Source organism: Geotrypetes seraphini, chromosome 10 (genome assembly GCF_902459505.1).
Source record: "Geotrypetes seraphini chromosome 10, aGeoSer1.1, whole genome shotgun sequence".
Classification (NCBI taxonomy): domain Eukaryota; kingdom Metazoa; phylum Chordata; class Amphibia; order Gymnophiona; family Dermophiidae; genus Geotrypetes; species Geotrypetes seraphini.
In genome coordinates, this window is record NC_047093.1 from 144,406,463 (window position 1) to 144,425,639 (window position 19,177).

A 19,177-nucleotide genomic window follows, 5' to 3' on the forward strand; every position below is an offset into this window, starting at 1 on the left:
TTAGTTAACATACCCCCCCCTTTTACAAAACCGTAGCGTGGTTTTTAGTGTGTGCATGGCGGTAACAGCTCCGATGCTCATAAAAATTCTACGAGCGTCAGGGCTGTTACTGCTGCGGCCGTCGCTAAAACCTGCGCTATAGTTTTGTAAAAGGTTTTGTAATGCATAGACAAACAGATTGAGAATTTACATGTGTACAGAAGTCTTTGGTCGTTCTGATTTGACATATACAGAGGGTCAAAATTAGTATACAATCTGATCATTTTAAGTTAACATATATACAATTTGATCATTTTTAACATAATAGTTGATCTCTTCAGTTAATTTACATATTAATTTATTTTATTTATTTAAAAATTGATACCCCGCCTAAAAATATAGGCAATTTCCAAACAACATACATCCTTTTAAAATATAGCATACATACAAAGATAAAAACACTATCTAATAACTGCCTTTCCTCTCAGCTCCTCAATCCCTCACATAAATGTACTTACAAACATCTGTGTCTTTAATCATTTTTTAAAAACTGCTCTACCAGCACTTAAACGTATTTGTCCCAGCAAGGCATTCCAGTTTTACCCCGGCTGTTGAGAACATGGAATCACTTATCTTTGCGTGACGTACCATTGGTGTTTTGTCTTCTGACAATCTCATCCCATCTTCAGATCTTAGTACCCTCCTTGGTTGATATACTTCCAACAAATTATGAAAACATGCTGGAGCTACATGATAGACAGTCTGATTGATTATTGACAGCATTTTGTGGTAGTTTTGGGAAGAGGTATGTCTATATAGTTCCCCTGAAGTTCAGGAACCCATTAAGGGATCTGATGGGGGGGGGGGTAGTTGGTTCCAATAGCTAGGTATGAAGTGGGAGTAGAAATGACATCTGGCGGTTTGGAGTTGGAGGGCACGCCCAGGTGGTATCTGCAGACATGCTTCCCCCTGGAAGCGGAGTGATCTGTTTGGGGTATATGGAGGAAGTTTGACTGATATGTAGTTGGGCGTCAAGTTGTGTAAGGGCTTTTATGCTATTACTAAGCCCTTAAAGATACAGCGTTTGGTGATGGGTAGCCAGTGGGCTGATGATAGTGCTTCTGAGATGTGGTATCGAGCATGAAGGTTTTTTAGGAGTCTAATTGCTGCATTTTGTACCTGTTGTAGGCACTGGAGATTTTTTGCTGTCCATTGACTACTGCATTACAGGTATTTAGGTATGCAAGCATTTTTCCATGTTTATCCTGGTGGGCTCACGCTACCACTATTACTCATTCTACACAGAGAATTCACTGATTTCAGCCTACAGCCAGTGGCATAGCGAGGGTAAAGTGGCAACCCCCCCCCCCCCCCCGCTCCTTACCAACCCTCTCATATGCCGACAGGCTGGAAAAGCTGGGGCTGTTCTCCCTGGAAAAGCGGAGACTTAGAGGAGACATGATAGAAACTTTTAAGATCCTGAAAGGCATAGATAAGGTTGATAGGGATAGATTCTTCAGACTGTGGGGAACAACAAGTACAAGGGGGCACTCGGAGAAACTGAAAGGGGATAGGTTTAAAACCAATGCCAGGAAGTTCTTCTTCACCCAGAGAGTGGTGGATACATGGAACGCACTCCCGGAAGCTGTGATCGAACAGAACACAATACAGGGATTCAAAGTGGGTTTGGATAAATTCCTGAAGGAGAAGGGAATTAAGGGGTACAGATAGAAGTAGTGATAGGTTATAGGATGAGTTCAGGGACCACTGACAGGTCATGGACCTAATGGGCCGCCGCGGGTGCGGACTGCTGGGCGCGATGGACCTCTGGTCTGACCCAGCGGAGGCAACTTCTTATGTTCTCCTGCTGCATGTGTGCTCCCCTTCTCCTCCCCATACCTTTTTAATTTTCCAGGCGAGAGCAACAGCACGAACCTGCTGCCCAGGTCATGTCGGCAATCCCTCTGATGTAATTTCCTAAGCGCAGGGCCTGGAAGTGATGTCAGAGAGTGGCGAAACTGACGCGGGCAGCAAGTTCGCAATGCTGCTTGCGCAGGAAAAATTAAAGCGGTACAAGGAAAGGGAAGAGGCACCTATGCATGGTAGAGGGGGCGGGGAGGAGGATGGGTGCCTGGGCCCTTTACAAAGACCGCACCTGGGTACGGACCTCCTCCCCCTCACCCCCCTTACTATGCCAGTACCAACAACTACATATATTCCTCAGCCTAGAACTCCTGTTTTACAGAATAAATTCTCTTCTACATACCTCTAATAACAATGATACTGATATTATCCTCATACAGACCTGACCTATCCTCATACAGACAGCAGAGTTCTCAACAGCTTTAGGTTAGTCCCAACAAAATAGTTTCACCATTACCTACAACAAGCTTCCTGAACATTACTTCTCTTACAATTTGGAATCCCTATGGGAAGAAATTACCTGTGTAAAGGAGAAAAAGATATTACCACAAATTAGGGAGGCTAACAAACTGGGTAACACAATAATAATGGTTGATGTCAATTACCCCGATATTGACTGGGTAAATGTAATATCAGGACATGCTACGGAGGTAAAATTAGTTGATAAAATTAAGCAGATGGTTCGGAACCAACAAGAGGTGACGCAGTTCTAGATCTAGTCCTCAGTGGAGCGCATGATTTGATGTGAGGCCACTTGATAGAGAATGACATTTTGACAACGTTCATCACCGTCCCTACGATAACTGTGGGAAACTATCCCATGTCATTCTTTAGCGTCTGTCTCAACCTCAGTCATCAGTGGCTGGGCCCATTCATACTCTTGATTCTTCCCTCTTTCCTTAAATAATGACATGGGGGTAGTTCCCCGCAGTTATCTGCAGGGTCGGGAACCGTGATTAATTTTGTCACCGTGTCATTCTCTATCATCGTAGCATGATCAGATTTGACATTTGAGGAGAGGGGATTAATCTGTTCTATTGCCTCTGATGTCATGGCAATGGGGAGGTTGTCATACACACATAAGAATTGCCATCTCTGGATAAGACCCTAAGTCCATCAAATCCGGCGATCCGCGCATGCGGCATAGTTTTAGTCCCCATATCACTCTAAGCTTCTCATAAGGAGATGTGCATCTAATTTACCTTTACCCGTATCACTTTATGCCACTCATAAGGAGATGTACATCTAGCTTACCCTTAAATCCTAGAATGGTGGATTCCGCAATTACCTCTTCTGTGAGAGCATTCCAGGTGTCCACCACTCGTTGCGTGAAGCAGAACTTCCTGATATTTGTCCTGAACTTGTCCCCCCTTAGCTTCAGTCCATGTCCTCTTCTCCGTGTCACATTGGACATTGTAAATAATTTTTTTTCCTGCTCTATTTTGTCGATTCCTTTCAGTATTTTGAAAGTCTCAATCATATCCCCTCGCAGTCTCCTCTTCTCAAGGGAAAACAATCCCAGTCTCTTAAGTTGTTCCTCGTATTCCAAGTTCTCCATACCTTTCACTAGCTTTGTTGCACGTCTCTGCACCGTCTCCAGCAGTTTTATATCCTTCTTTAGGTATGGAGACCAATGTTGGACGCAGTATTCCAAGTGTGGTCTGACTATCGCTCTATAAAGCGGCATTATTACTTTCTCCGAACTCGTGATTCCCTTCTTTATCATGCCTAGCATTCTATTTGCGTTCTTCGTTGCTGCCGTGCATTGCACCGACGGCTTCAGGGTCCTATCAATTAGTACACCCAGGTCCTTTTCCTGCTCAGTTTTTCCCAGAGTTGCACCTAACATACTATACTTGTGTTCCTCATTCTTTCTGCCTAAGTGCATCACTTTGCATTTTTCCACATTAAACTTCATCTGCCATTTATCTGCCCATTTCTCCAATCGACTCAAGTCGCTCTGGAGTTCCTCACTGTCCTTCTGCGATTTGATTGCCCGGCATAGCTTTCTGTCATCTGCAAACTTGATGATCTCACTGGATGTTCCATCCTCTAAGTCATTGATGAAAATATTAAATAAGATGGGACCAAGTATCGGTGTGGACTCCTCCCACTTCCATGAGCAGATAGCTACCATTGGCTCTTTAGAAAAATTCAGAGTTTTTCAGTTTGAAAACAGTGTACAGAGAGGGCAATTAAATATCTATCTAATCCTAACTAATAGTACTCTTTCCATTCGATCTACTAGATGTTATCTTATTTTTTAATTAATTGTAAACTGAATCGAGTTCCGTCAGGAAATGATTCGGTATATAAACTGAAGACTAGATTAGATTAGATTAGATTAGAAGGGAGCAGTTGGGAGAATCAGTTTGTCTCTCTCTGGTTAATAGTTTTGTGGGAGCTGTCAGAGATAGGGTTACCAGATTTTATCCCAGGACAAGCAGGCAGCATATTTTCACACATGGGTGACGTCACCAACGGAGCCCCGGTACGGACCACTTTAAAAGTGCATCACCACTTTAAGACTTTAGAAGGTTTGCAATAGCTCGAGCCACGCATGCGCAAGTGCCTTCCCACCTGACGTAGGACGCGCAGTCCCTCAGTTTCTGCGGAGATAAGAAGTTGCATCTTTCAACGGCTGTTGAAATTTTTTTTGTTTGATGCCTTCCTGCTCTTGCAGATTTCTGACTTTTCAGTCAGTTTTCTTTTGTTTTCTATTCCTTTATTATTTTTGTAAAAAAAAACACAAAAAACTAAAAATTTTTGTCTTTTCCCTTTCGCGGGTTCGACCCAGCGGGCCTGTTTGTCCACCTTGGCCTCGGGATTTGATTTAGCCGAGGCCGTTTTTCCATCAATGACCCAGCCACAGACGGGTTTTAAAAACTGTGGACGCTGTGCTCGGCCCATTTCCGTAACTGATCCACATCGCTGGTGCCTCCTGTGCTTTGGGCCTGAGCACCGTCCAGAGACTTGCTCTCGTTGTTCTTCCCTGCAGAAGAGGACCCTTAAAAATCGCCTCATTCAGCAGAAACTACTTTTTGGCACGGCCATGGAAGGAGACTCGACACTGGTCTCGGTGGCACCGTCAAAATCGACACCGCAACTCTCGACATCGGGGGAGCCATCTGCGGTGTCGCTCACATTAGTGGGTAAGCCGGCTAAGAAACCTTTCTCCACCTCCTCTGGGTCTCAGGTTAAAGTAGCATGGAGTCAAGTCCTGACGACCTTGAGAAGACCCAAAAAGTGCTCTTCTCCGATATCGGTGAGTGCCCTCAACATTGCTTCCTCATCACCAGAGCACAGAGCTGCACCGACGGTACCGGCAAAAAAGCCAGCGGTACCGGTGCTTACTCTTAAGCAGCAGATTAAGGAATTGCTTCAAGAGGAATTAAGGGAGCAGTTCCAACTGCTCATGTCGACTCTGCCCATGTCGATACCAACTCCTCCGGTGCCAGTCAGGTCTGAGCCCTTGACACCGGTAGCACCTGCACAGGAGTCTCCATCAGTACCACCACGTGCCATTTAGGAGCCGACACCGATGAGCTGCCAATGCTGGTCGTCCTCAGCTAAGACGTCACCTGAGACGGTGTCAGTGCGGTCAGGGAAGGCTCTGAAGAAGTTAAAGCATCTAGAGCCTTCGACACCAAGTGCTCAGCACCAACCAATAACAACTCGGGATTCGGATCTCTGGGGAGATTCTGAGTAAGCCCCAATTTATCTGAAGAGGAGGGTTCTTCAGAAGATGAGTCTATTCGCCACTCTTCTCAAGAGGCTCCTGTTGTGTCTGAGAAATCATCTTGAAATCATCTTTTTCCAGATTCCTCAGGGAAATGTCTGAAACCTTAGCTATTCCTTTGGAAGCTGACTCTAAAAATCTAAAGAATTTTTAGATGCCTTGGATTATGATCAACCACCCTTCTGAAACCTACCCTCCATGATATTTTGCGGGAAACTTTTTATAAGAACCTGGAGACACCTCTTACCATTCCTATAGCTCTGCATAAGCTGGATTCTCTCTATAGGGTAGTCCCTATTCCCAGTTTTGACAAGCCACAGCTCCTCCATGAATCTCTATGCATCTGTACCCCCTGGCAGAGAGGGCAAACTTATGGCAAAAGGCTATACCAGAATGCTATCAGTGTTCTCCCCAGAATTTTTTTCCATCTGGGTGGCATGGAAAAGTAGCCGGGTGGAGCAGGATAGGCAAATTTGGTGGTTAGAATAGGGACATTAAATTCAGTGGCAAACCTAGGGCTCCTTTTACTAAGGTGTGCTAGCATTTTTAGTGCGTGCTAACCCTGCGCTACACGAAAAATACTAACATTAACGTGTAGCATTCAGGGCAATGTAGCGCACGCTTAAACCGCTAGCGCACCTTAGTAAAAGGAGCCCCTAGTTCTAGAGGAACAGATTGCACAACTAACTTTGCCTTATGCAGCACATTACAGTGATTCTGAAGCATGGGCAAACATTTTTGTTTAGGTTTTAAATCCTCTTCCTGAATTCTATTATACAGAACACTGCAGTAAAGATTAGATTTAATGCTAAGAAGTTAGACCATGTTATTCCTCTCCTTTATAAGTTCATTGGTTGCCAGTGGAACATAGAATCACATACAAAATTATTTTACTAACCTTTAAAACTAGACAAAATAGTCAACCAGATTAAGAACAAATGCCAGGAAGTTCTTCTTCACTCAGAGGGTGGTGGACACCTGGAACGCGCTTCCAGAGGATGTGGTAGAGCAGAGTACGATTTTGGGTTTCAAAATGGGACTGGACAAGTTCCTGAAGGAAAAGGGGATTGAAGGGTACAATTAGAGGGGTACTATACAGTACAAATGCTTTAGAGTAATAGATCACTTACAGGTCATTGACCTGGGGGGCCGCCACGGGAGCGGACAGCTGGGCACAATGGACCTGTGGTCTGACTCAGCAGAGGCGATGCTTATGTTCTTATGTTCTAAAAATCTTTTATCTGTCCCATCTCTGAAGTTTATCAACACTATGAGGTCTACTATTTTCTCTGTCAATGCTCCATCTCTTTGGAATAATATTCCGGTCAAGTTTCAAGTTTATTAGGATTTTATATACCGCCTATCAACTATCAAGGTTATCTAAGCGGTTTTTACAATCAAGTACTCACGGAAAGAATCAACTCTTCACCATTTTAAGACGAATTTTAAAACATTTCTTTTTCTTGATGCTTTCGAGACCTATATGCCCTTTTTAGGGCTACATAGTTTTATTTTACTTTTAGACACCCTCCCTTTTGTTTTTTCCCTATTTGTTCTCTCTTTTTACTTGATAAATTGTAGTTCTACCCTTTCTCCCTTTTTTGTTTCTGTTTGTTTTTAAATGTTTTTAATAATTATTGTTTTAATGATGTATTGTTATTTCATATATGTTTTTAAGACAATGTTCACTGCCTAGAAGGCCGATTGGGCGGTATATAAAATTTTGAATAAACTTGAAACTTGATTATGATGCCTTGTTCTTTACAATTTGTTAGATAGCCCAAGTCTATTTGTCCATTAGAGTGTTGATTTCCATGACTTAGAGATAGGTGCTATTGAAATAATCTAAGAACTGTTGGCCTCCAGAAGCTTGGTTTATATGTTGCCTGCTAAATTTCAAATTTGGGAAGTCTGCTTTTCCATTTACAAGAAAGGTACAGTTACTATATTTAGATCCCCACTGGAATTGTAATTGCTACTACTACTACTACTACCATATTATCTCGTGTATAATGCACTGCCGTGTATAATACACACCCTGACTTTTTAAAATAACGTAATACAAAAAACTTTATACCTATGTATAATGCACAGACATAATTGTCGATGTCCCTTTAATGTAAATGCGGCACAGCATAAGTTATATATGTTAAATCTTTGACAAGTGCTACAATTACTGGATAGGGAGTTTAAATTTGGAACACATTGAACTACCAGTAAGTATTAGATAATATGAGTTCTAGACATTATGTTCTATAAATTACAAACGTTAAAGTAATACCATAGATCAGGGATGCCCAATGCGTCGATCGCGATCGACCGGTAGCTCAGGAAGGCAACGTGAGTCAATCGCAGAGCCCATCCCGGGCTCTGTGATAGACTCGTGTTGCCGTCCCAATCTACCGGGCCTATCAGCCTTCCTCTCCCCGACGTCAAAGACGCCGACGCCGGGCATTAGGCTGTTTTTGTCATTTTGGGGGGGGGGGGGCGTGGCGGCGGCAGCAGCAACAGCCTGAAAAAGAAATCATCCTGGCCGGGGTCGGTGTCATGCTCCGGAGCTTCTACAGCCTTCCTATCTCCCTCTCCCTTCTACCTGCTTCCGGCCACACCCCCTGCTCCGCGGCTCTCTTCGGCAACTCAGCAGCAGCGATCGACACAAGCTTCTGATGTCGGGGCCTATCCTCTGCGAGTCCTGCTTGTTTCAACTTCCTTTTTCCACAAAGGCGGGACTCGTAGAGGGAAGGCCTCGATGTTGGCAGCTTGTCTTGATCACCGCTGCTGACGAGTTGCTTAAGAGAGCCGCGGAGCAGGGGGGTTTTGCCAGGTGCAGGTAGAAGGGAGAGGGCCAGATGCAGGACTCGTGGGTGAGGGAGCAGAAGAGAGAGAGAAAGAGAGAGGGGAGGGAAACAAAAGGAAATATTTCATACTGGGCTGGGCCGGAGTGGAGGGAGGGTGGAAAAATTCTGGCTACAGGGTGCAGTAACAAAGGAAAAGGGGGGAAAGCTGAAAATGGAGATAGTGACACAAGAAGAGAAAGGGTAAGCAGGACCTACTGAATAAGGATAGAGATACAGAGGGGACATGAAGAGGAGGTGAAATAGAGACATAGAAGTAATGCTGAAAAAAGTGTGTGTGGGGGGGAGATAAAGACATTGAAAGGGCAAATGGTGAACATGGGGTAAAGACAAGGACAGAGACAAATGAAGATTCTGAAAAAGTGGTGAGATAGAGGATATAGGTGAGATGGACACAAAGAGGGTGATGCTGGAAAATAGGTGGAATGGTAATTCTGACAGACACAGAAGGGAAATGCTGGATCAAGGAGAGATGGGGCTCAGGCTGGATGGAATGAGGAGAAATGCCTCTGTTGGCCCGGAACTTCCTCTCCTACGTCAGAATTGACGTCAGGGAGCGGAATGCTGGTCAGCGCGATGCTTCTGCAGGGAAAGCTTGGGACGGCGGTGGCTTGGGGGCTGTTCCCCAATGGCGGTGGCAGCAAACCGAGTGGCTTGGGGGAGGGCACGGAGAAAGAAAGAAAGGGGACAAACAGGGAGACAGAAAGAAGGGGGAACAGGGAGACAGAAAGAAAAAGTTGGGGGAGAGAATGAGGTCTGGAGGAGAGGAAACATACAGGAGGCTGAAAGAAAGGAAGAAAGATTGGATGCACAGTCAGAAGAAGAAAGTGCAACCAGAGACTCATGAAATCACCAAACAGCAAAGGTAGGAAAAATGATTTTATTTTCAATTTAGTGATCAAAATGTGTCAGTTTTGAGAATTTATATCTGCTGTCTATTTTGCACTATGGCTCCCTTTTACTAAACCGCAATAGCATTTTTTAGCGCAGAGAGCCTATGAGCATTGAGAGCAGCATGAGGCATTCAGCGTAACTCCCTGTGCTAAAACCTACTATTGTGGTTTAGTAAAAAGGGAGGGGGTATATTTGTCTATTTTTTGTATTTTGTTACTGAGGTGACATTGCATAGAGTCATCTGCCGTGACCTCTTTGAAAAAACCCTGAATATGAATAATTAACATTTTCTCTGCCTTTCAGTGTGCTTTGTGTTTTTTTTTTTTATTTTATTGTTTGTAGATCATTTTGACTTAGTCATTATAAAAGTCCCTGAAACTCTTTCAACTATCCCCCCTGGAAACAATCTACACTTATGCAGATGACATCCTTGTCCTCCTTGAGACTGACCAGAACCTCACCAACCTCCACGAAAACATTACAGCTTGCATAATGAGACTCCGTGCCTGGTCCCTCTCGGTACAGATGAAACTAAATGAATCTAAAACAAAACTACTCTGGCTCGGCCCAAAATTCGAACACCTGCCCACACTTTTCGCACTACCCACAGGCGATACACTACAGCTCGAGTTCTCATGCAAGGTCCTTGGTATCACTATCGATTCCTCTCTCTCCCTCAATGACCACCTCAACTCCTTGGCAAAATCATGCTTTTTCAGCCTTCACATGCTGAGGAAAGCTAGATCCTACTTCAGCCAACAACACTTTGCCATCCTTGATCCAATCCATCATCCTCTCCAAACTAGATTACTCGCAACGCCATCTACTTAAATCTATCAAAAAAAAGTATTCTAAGACTCCAGCTAATCCAGAATACTGCAGCCAAACTGATCTTCTCAAAACGCAAGTCTGACCATGCCTCCCACTCCTTGCCAAACTTCACTGGCTCCCAATAATCTCCAGAATCCATTTCAAATGTTCCTGCCTGGCATTTCAAGATCATTCATAGGGAATCCTGCCTCCTCTTATCCCACTGTCTTTCAACTCCTCCAGTCCCGACTCCTCCAGAACTGCCCAAAGGCTTAAACTAGCCTTCCCCTCTCCACGCGGCATCCACTATTCAGGCAAACTGGGAAAATCCCTTCTCTTCAAAATCACAGGTCTTTGGAACGACCTCACCACCCGTTGCGGAACCTGAGCTCCCTTCAGTTATTCCGCAAACAAACTGAAAACCTGGCTTTTCAGCAAATTGTAGCTCTATCCTTCCCCCCTTTCTCTCCCCCCTTCTACACATAAGTTCATGTAATCTTTTTCTTCTTCTCTAGCCCACTATTTTAAGTTCTTGTAAAACCGTGTCGAGCTCCATTCTCATGGAGATGATGCGGTATATAAACTTAAGGTTTAGATTAGATTAGATTAGATTAGATTAAAACGAAAATGATATAAATCTCAAATGCATAAAACAAGCAGAATAAAGATATGTATAAATACCATAAAACATAATCAGAAAGACATGCATACATGTAGGATACATCATGGATAACATATATAAAAGATGTCAGAAAAGCATAAAGTACAGAAGGGGTAGGAGAGGTAGAAAAAAGGTAACCTGGGTGCAACCAAGAGCAGACCAAAAGGAAACAGAGATATAGGAGCCCAGAACACAAGTAGCATAATACAGGCATATGCAAGTATAAATATATATGTGGAGAAAGGCATCAATGGACTAAGGAAATATGAGGGGAACCCAGATAGCGTGCCTTGATAAGGAATAAATGTCAAAGGGGAAAAGCCTGTACCTTGTGGAGCAACTCAATGAACGAGTTGAACAACGGAAATGCTGTGAAACAAAGCCGGAAAAATATAATAAAACCATGCTGAACATGATGCAAGTGGTACCCTAAAACCCTCTATTCCTCCTTTACTCTTAATCCACAACCACCCTTGGAGTTCCATTCTATCTTAGTCCTATAAACCGTGCCGAGCTCTACGATCGTGGAGAAGATGTGATATACAAACCTAAGGTTTAGTTTAGTTTAGTTTAGTAAAGACAAGATATATTTCATACTAAAGCTAAAAAATAACCAGTGAATGAAAGTAAAAAGCAAGCGATCAAAGACAAACTCTTAGCATGCAGTAGCAGGCAAACGCTCCAAGCGGTGAAAATGAAAACACGCACTTCATAGAAGGGCTTAGGAAGTTTGGACGTGACTGCGTAAGAAGTCAAAATAAAACATGACGGCATAAGAGCATCAAATTTAAATGCTCCCACTAAGAACGCATCAGAAAATGTATATGAGAAGAGGTAGAAAGCGCATAAAAGCTAAAATCGAAGGCTGGGTAACAGCTGAAAAGTTGAAAAAAGCATTGTAAAAGAAGGGAAACGCTCAGCAATCACCAAGTCCTGCAGCAAGCTGGCTTTCCTGTCTCTGTGCAATCTAGCATACCAAGAGAAGAAAAGGTAGATCTGCAACTGTCATCTTGCAATGTAATGCAAGATGACAGCCGGGCGCTCACCTAAATTAGCCGGGCAGAGTGGCCTGGCGAAAAGAGGTTAGGGAGAACACTGGCTATGTTGGCCAACTGGTCTAGCAATTACACTTTTCATTTTTCTTTCTATATGAAGCATTTGGTCAAGCAGGTTGCTACATGCCAAAAATATCTATCTGAAACGTAAGCTGCCTGCTTTTCAGCATTTCACCTCTGATCTGCTCCAACTAAGAAAGTACATGGTTTGAACTTTCCCTCAAGTGCTACGGCAATGTCAGTAGCAATGCGACCATCTTGCCTGGCTTTGAGTGTGTGAACTGGACGTTAATCATCAGGACAGGTTGATCAATGCACCTTGTCTGGGAAATGAGATTTTTGGTGCCTCCATGACACGGCTACCCAGAAGTTGTCTGCTCATGAGGACTAAGTGTGACACTCCTGGTAAAGCCCAAAAAGAAGCCTCCACCTTCTTGCCCCTTCAGACCAGCCTCTTCATATCACCAAAGGTATGCTGCAAAACCTGCTCCTCCGGCCCAGTCTCAACCCAGGAGACAGCGGCAACAACAACAGCAACCTAGTCAGCAACAGCAAAAACAACAGGCTGCCCCCCCAAAAATCTATCCAGACTTTTTGATGTGTTTCTTCAGAGCATAGCCAATGTCAACATTCTACACAGACTTTGCCTCAGTCCATCGGAGGCCGTCTTCAATTTTTTCATAGCTCACTGGGAGCTCATAACATCAGACCTCTAGTCCTCACCATCATTCGTCAGGGTTACACTCTCAATTTTCACACCCTGCCACCAGACCATCCTCCAAGAGAGTTTGTTTCGGACCCTGCACAGTCTTCTCTTCTTCTACAGGAGGTTTAATCCCTTCTCCTGCTGAATGCCATTGAGAAAGTTCCCCTCAAATCAGCAGAAGCAGGGATTCTACTCCCGTTACTTCTTAGTCCCTAAGAAACAGCAGCACATTAGACCCAATCTGGATCTCAGAGCTCTCAACAAATTTATAGTCAAGGAGAAATTCAGGATGCTATCCCTCGCCCTGCTTTATCCTTTCCTCAATCAGAACGACTGGCTATGTTCTCTGGATCTCAAGGAAGCCTACACACATATTCCAATTCATCCGGCTTCCAGGAAGTACTTCCAATTCCAAATCAATCGCTGGTCATTACCAGTACAAGGTTCTCCCTTTGGCCTAGGTGGCAATCTTCTCCTAAGTTTTTCACGAAGTGCCTGATTGTAGTGGTCGCCTCTCTTCGTTCCCACGGCCTCCAAGTCTTTCCTTATCTAGACGACTGGTTCATCAAGGCTGTGTCGTCTCATGAAGTGGTCCAAGCAACATCTCAGACCATTTCTTTTCTTCAGATTCTAGGATTCGAGGTCAACTTCCCCAAATCACATTTCATTCCGACACAACATCTGCAGTTTATTGGGGCCATCCTAGACACCACTCTCACGAGAGCCTTTCTTCCTTCAGATCGCCTTCAGGCTCTCATACGTCTGTGTCAGAAACTGATTCCTCTTCAATCCATCTCTGCCAGGCACATGATGGTTCTTCTAGGCCACATGGCTTCCACTGTCACCACTGACATGACTCCATCTTCGCACTCCTCAGTGGACCCTTGCTTCTCAGTGGTCTCCAAGCAATGGATCGTCTCTCACAACATATATCTGTGACATCATCATCTCTTTTGCAGTCGCGTCATTGATGGATGACCTCTTTCAATCTTTCCAGAGATCTCCTTTTTCACTTACTCCCGCATCACAAGGTCATCATGACAGACGCATCACCCTTATGCCTGGGGGGCTCATATGGACGATCTTCAAACTCAGGGAATGGATATTTCACATTAATTTCCTGGAACTCAGAGCAATGTTTTATGCCCTCAAGGCTTTTCATCATCCTCTCTGCCCTCAAGTCCTCTTCCTTCGCACAGAAAATCAAGTAACAAAGTACTACATAAACAACCAAGGAGGCACAGGCTCACTCCTGTTGTGTCAGAAGGCCCAGAAAATCTGGACTTGGGCAACCTCTCGCAACCTTTTCCTAAAGGCTGTCTAAATTCAAGGGGAGAAGAATTTCCTAGCAGACAACCTCAGACGAATTCTTCAGCCTCATGAATGGACTCTCAACTATGCAACTCTCCAGTCCATCTTTGCGCAATGGGGCACCCCACAAGTGGACTTGTTTGCGGCTCCTCACAATCACCAGTTGCCCCAGTTTTGCTCCAGGCTTTACTCTCCTCTCCGTCTGGAAGCAGATGCCTTTCTCCTGGATTGGATGGGCCCGTTTCTATATGTATTCCCTCCAATTTCTCTCATGTTGAGAACTCTGTTCAAGCTCAAGCGAGAAGCAGCCACCATGATTCTCATTGCTCCACGGTGGCCCAGGCAACATTGGTTCTCCCTTCTACTTCAACTCAGTTCCAGTGAGCCCATACCTCTTCCAATATTTCCTACTCTGCTTACACAGAATCAGGAGTCTTTTCTGCATCCCAACCTGACATCAATGCACCTGATAGTTTGGTTTCTCTCGGGTTGAATCTATCTCACTTGCATCTCTCTCAACCTGTTAGACAAATCCTTGAAGCATCCAGGAAACCAGCCACTCAAACAATGTTACCAACAAAAGTGGACTAGGTTTTCTTCCTGGTGATTTTCTTCATCATCATGATCCAACTTCCTTGGCAGTGGAATTGGTGTTGGATTATCTACTTTCTCTGTCTGACTCTGGACTCAAATCTACATCTATCAGAGTTCATCTCAGTGATATTTCACCTGCCAGTAGAGAGGGAAAACCTCTCACTGCTCATCCTTTGGTCTCCAGATTCATGAAAGGACTTTCAATGTTAAACCACCTCTCAAGCCTCCTCCTGTCGTCTGGGATCTTAATGCGGTACTTTCCAGCTTGATGAAGCCACCATTTGAACCAATGGCCACAGCTCATATTAAGTTTCTCACCTGGAAAGTGATCTTTTTTATTGTTCTCTCACCTCTGCCAGAAGGGTCAGTGAGTTACAACCATTAGTGGTAGATCCACCCTTCACAGTTTTTTCATCATGACAAGGTGGTTCTGCACACGCATCCAAAATTTCTACCAAAGTTGTCACTCAGTTTCATCTTAATCAGTCAGTTGTTCTAACCAGTATTTTTCCTAAGTCTCATTCTCATGCTGGAGAAACCGCTTTGCATACTTTGGACTGTAAATGGGCCTTTAGCCTATTACATTGACTGGACCAAAGCCACATCGAACATCTCCCCAAATGTTCATCTCATTTGATCCAAACAAGTTGGGGCATCCTGTTCCAAGAGAACGATTTCAACTAGTTGGCTGCCTGCATCTCGTTCTGTTATGCTCAGACTGGACTGGCACTGGAGAGTCGTGTCACAGCCCACAAAATTAGAGCTATGGCAGCTTCAGTGGCGTTCCTCAGATCTACTCCCATTGAGGAAATCTGTAAAGCTGCCACCTGGTCCTCTATTCATACATTCACTTCTCACTACTGTCTGGAGTCCTTCTCCAGACAGGATGGGCACTTCAGCCAATCTGTATTACAAAATGTATTTTCCTAAAGGTCAATTCTCCCTCCATCCAATTTCTGTTAGCTTGGAGATCACCCATGTGTGAGAATATGCTGCCTGCTTCTCCTGGGATAAAGCACAATTATTTACCTTAACAGGTGTTATCCAGGGACAGCAGGCAGATATTCTCACAACCCACCCACCTCCCTGGGTTGGCTTCTTAGCTGGCTTATCCTTAAGTGAGGAGACCGTGCGTCCTATGTCGGGCGGGAAGGCACTCCGCGCATGCACGGTTTGGGCTATCGTTAACTTTCCTATCTTAAAGTGGCGATGCACTTTTAAAGTGGTCTGTACCGGGGCTGTCGGTGACGTCATCCATGTTTGAGAATATGTGCCTGCCTGCCCCCTGGATATCACCTGTTAAGGTAAGTAATTGTGCTTTACTTACACTAAATCCGGACCCATAGACCCGCCCCCCCCCAGGCCCCAGCAATCCCTTCCTGACGCGATCTGCTGGATTTTTGAAAAGAGGATATGTCCGGGTGAATCCAGGGGTCTGGTAACCCTAGCAAGAGAACATAAGAATATGAGAGTTGCCATACTGGGACAGTCCGAAGGTCCATCAAGCCCAGCATCCTGTTTCCAACAATGGCCAACCCAGGTCCCAAGTACCTAGCTAGATCTCAAGTAGTAAAACAGATTATCCCAGGACAAACAGGCAGGTATTCTCACGCATGGGTGACGTCATCCGACGGAGCCCCGATGCGGACGCCTCACAAGCAAACTTACTTGAAGAAACTAGAAGTTTCGAGTTGCCCGCACCGCGCATGCGCGAGTGTCTTTCCGCCCAGCACAGGGCACGTCTTCTCAGTTCTTAGTTTTTCCGCAGAGCCGAGAAGTCCGTCTTTGACTCTGCGTTCAACTTGTTCTCTTTTGCCTTCTCTACAACCGTGGTTGGTGTTTTTTTCTTCACAAATCGCTGTTTTATTAAAAAAAAAAATTTTCCATTCGTTCTCCGGCACGGGCCACTCGGCCGCAGCCCACCAGCTTCGACTTCGCGGCGGCTATTTCTCGGCCTATATCCTTTAAGAAGTGTAGCAAGTGTTGGCGCGCGATCTCTCTCACAGACCCTCATAGACGCTGCCTCAAGTGCCTTGGGCCTAAACATCATCCCACGTCGTGCCTACCTTGCCAAACACTTCAGCCTCGTGCTTTTAAGCGTCGTTGCATTCTGATGGACAAGCTCTTCGAGATGGAGTCCTTCGACTAATCTCTCGACTTCGATGGCATCTTCGGCCTCGACTTCCCTCAAGCCTCCTTCTGCGCCTCCTGCTTCCACCTCGAGCCTCATCAAAACCTTCATCGTTTGCAGCGGCTCTTGCTTTGACATCATCTTGCTATCTTCCCCTGTTTCCTCAGGTCAGATAGCTCAGTAGTCGGTTCTGCTGGTGGTGATTAAGGTGTCTAAGACTACTAAGTCGAAGCACACTCACACTGCTCGAAGGAACCTCCAGCCAAGGCAGGTGGTCTGGTTTCAGATGCGGATCCCACCTTGCCGGCTTCTTTCCAGACCATTTTAGAGAAGCAGTTTCTGCAGTACCTTACCATTATGGGTCCTAAACTGCTTCCTATTATCCTGCCTGGGCATTCAATAGACTCCTGCGAGGTCGAGCCGCTTCCTATGTCCCAGTCGGAGTCACACTCTTTGCGAGTGTCTGGTCTGCCATCCAAGCACGAAAAGCAAGGAGTAGATTCTTTGCGAGTGCATCGACAGGACTCCTCACACTCTCAGCAAGGAGCAGAGTCTTTGCTAGTGCATTGAGGTTCCTCTTCAAGGCTCTGGAGCTTCGATCTACAGGCTCTAGTCCTATTCATACATTGGCATCGGCTGCTTCCGTCTCCGAGGCGAAATCTCCTCGATCCTCGAGATCTGGTTCTAGACACAGTTCTCACCATCATTCGAGACCTTCATCGAGGCATTCTTCCAGGATCGTTCTTTGCAGGATAAACCATCTTCCTCGAAGCCTCGCTCTACTCCAACCTCGACCAGACCTCCGACTCCTCGTTCGAGGTCTCCGATGCCGGACCTCGAGGATATTCCAGGCTCAATTGCCTCGTCCAAGTCACTGGGTTCCTATGACACTTTTTTCCATGTCGAAGCTTCTTCTTCGACGCATGCTTCTCGAGACGAGGCATCGCCGGATCAGCTCTCTTTCTCCTCTTTCCTCCGACAGATGGCTGTGGACTTGGACGTCAAATTGGATACTGGCTCCAAATATTCTAGGGAATATCTCGAAGTCATGCATCTTCCTTAGCTTCCAGCAGAGTCTCTCAAGATTCCACTTCATAAGCTTTTGGACCAGACTTTTGCTCGATGCATGGAGACTCCCTTTTCCATATCAGCAGTTCCAGGAAAATTGAACTTGAGGTATAAGACTGTGCATCGCAAGAGATTTAACAACTCACAGTTATCTCATCAATCCCTGCTTGTTGAATCGTCCTTGAAGAGATCCCATCCTTCCAAGGTCTATGCTACAGTCCCTTCTGGACGGGAGGGAAAAACTATGGACAAATTTGGACGTTGCATCTACCAGAATGCTATGATGTCCTCTAAAGTCCTCAATTATAATTTTTATTTCATTACTTATTTTGAATTTCGTCTTTCCCTTCTGCCAAAGTTTTTGACTTATATGGATAACCACATGCATTTTGAGTTTCAAGAAGTCATTGCTTTTTTTTCTCAGTTACGTCTCCATCTCCTGCAATCATCTTATGATGCCTTTGAGTTATCTGCCCGTGTGGCTGCTTGCTCTGTGGCCATGCGTCTTGCATGGCTTCGTACCATTGACATGGACCCTAGCCTTCAAGACTGCTTGGCTAACATTCCTTGTCAATCGAGGTGGCCACTAAAAAATTATCTGACCATGAAAAATCATTTGCTTCAATCATCAGACCTAAACCAAAGCCAGCTCCTGCAAAGCCTGCACGCCCTGCTGTCATCTATCAAAGGCGTTTTGCTCCAAAGCCGGCTCCTTATACTCGCCCTCCTTTGAAAAAACAGCCACCTCAGAAGCAACAGAAATCCCAACCTTCTGCTGCACCTAAGGCTTCTCAGCCTTTTTGACTGTTTACATCAGAGCATAACCTCCACCGTTCTGTCTCTGTCTCCTTTTCCCCCTATAGGAGGTCATCTCCATCATTTTTACAACAGATGGACAATAATTACATCCGATCTCTGGGTGCTTACCATCATCTGGGAGGGATACTCTCTTCATTTCACTCAGGTTCCTCAAGAACTTCCTCCAAGAGAGTATCCTTCCAATCCATCCCAGACCCCCCTTCTTCTTCAGGAAGCTCAAGCTTTGCTTCGTTTCCATGCCATCGAACCAGTTCCTTTGGACCAGCAGAACAGGGGTTTTTACTCCCGTTACTTGCTTGTTCCGAAAAAGATGGGCGATCTGCGACCCATTCTGGATCTCAGGGCTCTCAACAAATTTCTAGACAAAAGTTTTGAATGTGGTCCCTGGCATCCCTTTATCCCCTCCTCGAGCAGAATGACTGGTTATGTTCTCTGGATCTCAAGGAGGCCTACACTCATATTCCCATCCATCCGGCCTCCCGTCAATACCTCAGATTTCGGGTGGGGAATCTGCATTACCAATACAGAGTTCTACCCTTCGGCCTGGCCTCGTCTCCCAGAGTGTTCACCAAGTGCCTGGTAGTGGTAGCGGCAGCTCTACAGAATTATGGTCTTCAGGTATTTCCCTACCT

At 45.1% G+C, this 19,177-nt stretch overlaps 1 protein-coding gene across 1 annotated transcript in view; it reads left to right on the forward strand.

Annotated features, from left to right (window-relative positions):
• The first annotated feature begins 1,171 nt into the window (after positions 1-1,171).
• The window catches only part of KASH5 (KASH domain containing 5), a 116,737-nt gene continuing 98,731 nt past the window's right edge, over positions 1,172-19,177 (forward strand). Inside the window, exon 1 of the mRNA XM_033960874.1 lies at positions 1,172-1,217. The gene's annotated coding sequence lies outside the window, so the exon portion shown is untranslated. The remainder of the gene's footprint in view (positions 1,218-19,177) is intronic.